The following is a 5,823-nucleotide window of genomic DNA, read 5'->3' as shown; positions in this document are numbered from 1 at the left end:
AGCGCCACACTCGCCCTCCCCTTACCCCCCCTCCCCCCCCCTCCCCAACCTTCCCCCGCCAGGCCCCACCCCACCACACGAGCATCGCCACCTCCTTTCACGAAACCTTTTTATTTGGCTTTTGTCGTGGCATTTTCGCCCGTTCCGAGCGCGCCGATATAATTTATGAAATTTATACACTGGGGGATGGGCTCGGCGAGCGCGACCGATGGTAATTTGCGCACCGGCCACATATACAGCGAAATTATGAGATTATAAATGGTCGATTAATGTCGTCCTTGTTTATAAAGCATAAATTCTGGCCGCACGGCACAGGGTTTGAGCTCGCGCGCCGTGTTTGCTTAACCTTTTTCAATTACCGCCGGCTGCTTCTGTATAATATTTTCTTCTGTAATTGAGTTACGTCGTGCCAGCGCGATGCTCAGAATCTTCCTACGGTCAGAGTTTATAATAACGAAATTAGTGGCGAAATACATTTTAGCACGAAGATATTTTTTCTTCTCTCTCTCTCTCTCTCTCTCTCTCTCTCTCACGGCATTTCTATCTATTTATCTATCTATTCATCCATCTGCCTACCTCCCATTCAATCTTTTTTCTCAACGATATACGAAGTATTAATGAGTTAGAAAAGATTCGACACGGGTTTTTATATATTATCGAATATCGTCGGCTATAAAGAACTTAAGATTTTTTTATTTGGCATATACGTATATATTGTAATGCATGATAACTTGTTTACAGTTTTATTGCTTTTTTCAATCAAAGATACGCTTACGAACATTTCGAAACGTAAAAAATACGTAAATTACGAGAATAAATTCTTAATGTTAATAAAATTTGTTAATATTTTTATTGTGGACGAAAGACGCCAATCCTTGACCAAATCCACCACTAAATTGCTAATATTCTTTAGAGATATTTTAGTGTTTGACTAATCGTCAGGAAGATAAAAGATTCTTAATAACCCTGCATATTGATTAGTTCTTACTAATGCACATTTATACGAATTGAAAAACTTAACATATGTATATGTGTGTGTGTGTATGTGTGTGTGTGTGTGTGTGTGTGTGTGTGTGTGTGTGTGTGTGTGCGCGCGCGCGCGCGCAGGTATATATATATATATATATATATATATATATGATGGGCGCCGGTATTAATCGACTTACATTTAACATCGCTAGCAACGGGTATTTTTGTCTTCTCGAAATTCAAAGCATAGGATTTGTCGTCGTTAATTACTTCGGCAAGCTTATTGCAGACCTTACCGATCGTCGAAAAGCGATTACGGGGACGGCCTTACACCGTCATTACATTCAATTATTTTTTCAACATTTCCTCTTCTGCATCATAAAAATAACGCTTTCTTAGAATGGCTTGTCTTGTATCGCCATTCCGAATGTTAGGCATCTCGCCTTATGCAATAGCGGCGCACATCCTTTGTACAATGTATTTGCCGATGAAAGTAAAAATTCCCGTGGAATATCAAATTTCAGTCACCGGGGAATCGCTTTATCAATTGCTAATAATAATTCCGTCTCGTATTCCGCGGGCATTCCACAATTCCTGGCCGATGCGCTCGATTTACTAATTTTACGACTCTCTTACGCTCGATAGAGCAAGATTCCATTAGGCGAGGGTCCAGCCAAATAACTGGAGATCCTCGCGGACAAAAAGCCGAGCGTCCGACGCGCAACTTCCCTCAGCCGCGAAACGGCCGAACGTCTCTGTTTCGTCGCGGCCGAAGGATTTCGACGGAGGATTTAAAAATTTCTTCTCGTACTACCTAAATAATTCTCGGACGCGTCCAGTTTCGCTTCTTTTTCCTTGGCTTTTACCCTACTCTCATCTGACTCTCCCTCCCTCCTTCCCCCCTCTCGCTCGCGCTCTCACTCTCACTCTCTCTCTCTCTCTCTCTCTCTCTCTCTCTCTCATTCTCACTCTCACTCTCACATTGTCTCACTTTTTCTCTCTCTCTCTCTCTCTCTCTCTCTCTCTCTCTCGCTCTCGCTCTCGCTCTCTCACACCTCTCCCCCATTCTCTATTCTCCATTCCCCCTTCCCCTCGTCGTCCCTGCCCATCGTTACCGCGATCGTCGACCACCGGGGCTCACCCGCGATGCGCGAGGCGGTTCTCGCGAATCGACGACTTTTCTGCGGACCGCGGTAAAAACGCGCAAGGGCGTCCCGCGCCACAGTTTTTACCATAAATGGAACTGGAGCACGCATATGCGCGTTACAAAATCGAGAGCTCGCCTAGCTAGTGCGAGCCTATACCTATATTTGTACGCCTCTCCGTCGAGATTGCGAGTACGGGCTTTTTTTTTTTTTTCGCCGCTCGCTTTCGATGACTCTTTGATCTCCAGTTGCCGGTCTGCTGTGGTAATTGCGACAGGCAATCCCCGAATGCCCGTCTTCTTGTTCTCCCTCCCCCCTCCCAATGTCACTCCCTCCTCTCACTCGCTCACTCACTCACTCTCTCTCTCTCTCTCTCTCTACCTCTCTCTCTACCTCTCTCTCTACCTCTCTCTCTACCTCTCTCTCTACCTCTCTCTCTACCTCTCTCTCTACCTCTCTCTCTACCTCTCTCTCTACCTCTCTCTCTACCTCTCTCTCTATCTCTCTCTCTACCTCTCTCTCTACCTCTCTCTACCTCTCTCTCACCCTCTACCTCTCTCTCTACCTCTCTCTCTACCTCTCTCTCTACCTCTCTCTTCATTACCTTCCATTTTTATCAGCCCCTTGCGTCGCCGCGACGATGATGAATGATTATGTTAGGCTCGGTGCGCTCTTTGCGCGTCACCTTACCGCCTCGCCGATCATCGCTCGATAATAACAGCGAATTTTCTCGCTCGGGGACACTGTTTTGCCCTCTTCGATCTTCCGCGCTGCAGCTGGAAATTGCCAGAGTCAGCCGTCACCAGCGATCCTTGCATTGCCTCGTTCTTATACACGGATCGTTGCTCCCTACGCTCGGCACTCATTGCCTTAGACCTTATCCACGTGTGTCATATCCAAGTTAAATAATACAAAATAGGAGCGGGTGGTGCTTTTGTTAGGGCAATTTTTTATTCCTTCGGAATAGAATTTAAAGGATAAATCAATACTGGGAAGGGATTGTAAATTTTCTTATTACAGAATCACAAAACGTGTGATTCCATGCCGAGCATTTTTCCGACACTTGTAATAATTCATTCGCATATATGATTTATGTACCAACTCGAAGAAATGATTAATTTATATATAATATTTTATCATGTAATTTAATGTTAATATTACGTTAATGCACGACTAAACAATTATGATTGATATTAATTAAGACTATGGTTAATCTTCGTTTCTTTGTTTTTAATAGTTCAAGGCGAAATTAAAAATTTATTACAATTTTAAAGATTAAAGGCAAACTATTTATCGATATGACGAAAGAACAAAATATATTTATATATGTGTGTGTCAGAATTTTATCAATATGTTTAATTATACTATTCATAAAGAATTTCAAAAATATAATTATCGATAAATCACTTGATTATAAAAAGACACTAAAATTTGTTTACAAATCTTTTGATAATTCGTATTTCATGAAATTTATAATAAAAACGGTACAAGAGATTGCGTAATGTGCAATTCGTTTCTTAATTTTCTTTCAATTATATATTATTTATATATCATTATTCGTTGAAGTAATAATTGGTAATAAAAAAGTCGTAAAATTATTTTTAATTATTACAGCTTTGATTAATGAATGTAATTGTAGTCGTAGCATCGATTATTTTTCTAGTTACATTACGCTGTATTTCTATTTCATTCAATGATACAAACTTGAAAATAAGTGAAATTATTTATAATTATCCGCAACTATTATAACTCCTTCTCTTCTTATTCTTTTTTTTGCTTCTCTTTTTGTTTTTCCTAAGGCCAACTGGCAACGTAAATATTTTATGAATTTGAGTAAGCAGTTGTACAGTACCTGTACAAAATCAACGAATCATTGATGGAATTCGTTCTTGTTTCTGTTACAAACATATATTTCTCAACAAACATGGCTTGTCCCAAATGAAATTATGGCTAGCCACTAAGAAATGAGAGCAAAAACTAAAAGTATGTAGGTTCTACGCTTGTAGAGCGACTTTTTCTGTTGCAATTGTTTTTCTTTTTCTTTTTTTATTTTATTTTATTTTATTATTTATGTGTTCTTTATACGGTACATTAAAACAATTATACTTAAGTTACGCATTCTCCGCTCTTAAATGAAAAATTCCTATAGGAGTTATCCCACCTTGTGGTTGAATAGATAATTTATCGTCGATATCTCAAAAGCATAAACATGATTATGAGAGCGTTTGCACTTGCAGGAGTTGCGGATCCTATGAGAAACTGAAAATTTCTGCTTCGCTCCATAAAAAGAAGGATCACGGCTTATGTGCACCTGTGCGAGCTAAATTTATAATCGACGGATTAACGGGTATGTTAGACTGGATATATTTGCAACTCGATACCTCGAAACAGTAAAGAAAATGCATACACACTATCTAATACCTCGGAGAGAGCATCATGATTTACAAGCGTTATTAAAAAAGAAAGTAATGAAATTAAAAAGCAAAATATGTGCGTGAAGGGTAGCTGTGGTAGAAGGGCGAGGTAGGGCTCGGAGAGAGAGATAGAGAGAATGGGGTTGGGGGGTTGGGTGGTTGGGGGGGTGGGGGGGGGGGGGTTTGAGGTGGTAGGCAAGAGGGAGAAGGATGGGGTGGGCAATGATTGACGATGCGGCGGTGGGGGCGGAGGGAGGGGAATAATAAGACGCTACCATAAGCTCGGGATAGTTAACAAGATTTTCAGTTTCATTACATGACGCTCAGCGCGCGATAAGAGTCGACGATAATCGCGCCACATAAATCCTCGCCTATCTGCCCTGTATATCATCGTGCGAACGTTATATTACGCCTGAGCTATAAAGCGCGAAAATGAATTTTGCCGAGTGGCGTCGATCTTACCGATGCGCTCGAATGTGAAATAAAAACAGGCGACGCGAAATAACGATTAATATACGCTCCGGACGCGTCTTCGCGCCTCCGGACACTCGTACGAATACCGAGAGATGCTTAATTTATGGACGACTCGCGAATCGGACGTTCCGTGATTCATAATTCGTGACGGAACGGCCCCGAGTCTGCGCCCGTGCGAGCGCATGCGCACGATCACACACGCCTATACGCCTATAGACGCGGACGTACGTGGAAGCGTTGATGCGCGGGGATAAATATTGTCGCGCGATGTCGAAATTTATACCGTGGAGACAAGTGGAAATTGATGTTACGCATAATTTATCTTATAGTTGTATAGGCTTTCTGAGATATTATGGCCGTGTGGCGCTGAATTAAGAGGAGGTAATGTACCTCGCTGAAGAAAATGGATTTTAATAGAAACGAGCGTACTTTACTTATATTGCAGCGAATAAGACGTTAAATGCAAAGTCGAAGAATGCGTACGAGCGTATGACGTTTTTTTTTTCTCTTCTTATTTACAATATTAGCGCGGAAATCGCAGTAGGTTATATAATAATAAAAAAAACAATTTACCGATAAAGTTCCGATTTAGACATTGATTTAGTGGATTTATATAAATGGTTAATATCATTTTCAGCGGACAGCTTAAACCTTGTAATAAACTGACTGAGCGCCCATTCAACTTTCAGTTTTGCAATTTAAAAACATTACTTCAAAATAATTGAATATACCGTGCTTGGTATCAATATTTATAACGAGGCATTTATAGAGATATAGATACAGAGAGAGAGAGAGAGAGAGAGAGAGAGAGAGAGAGAGAG

The sequence above is a fragment of the Ceratosolen solmsi genome, unplaced genomic scaffold, assembly GCF_000503995.2.
Source record: "Ceratosolen solmsi marchali unplaced genomic scaffold, CerSol_1.0 scaffold1, whole genome shotgun sequence".
Taxonomy (NCBI): Eukaryota; Metazoa; Arthropoda; class Insecta; order Hymenoptera; family Agaonidae; genus Ceratosolen; species Ceratosolen solmsi.
The sequence above is the reverse complement of the archived record's forward strand: the minus strand, read 5'-3'. Positions refer to the sequence as shown.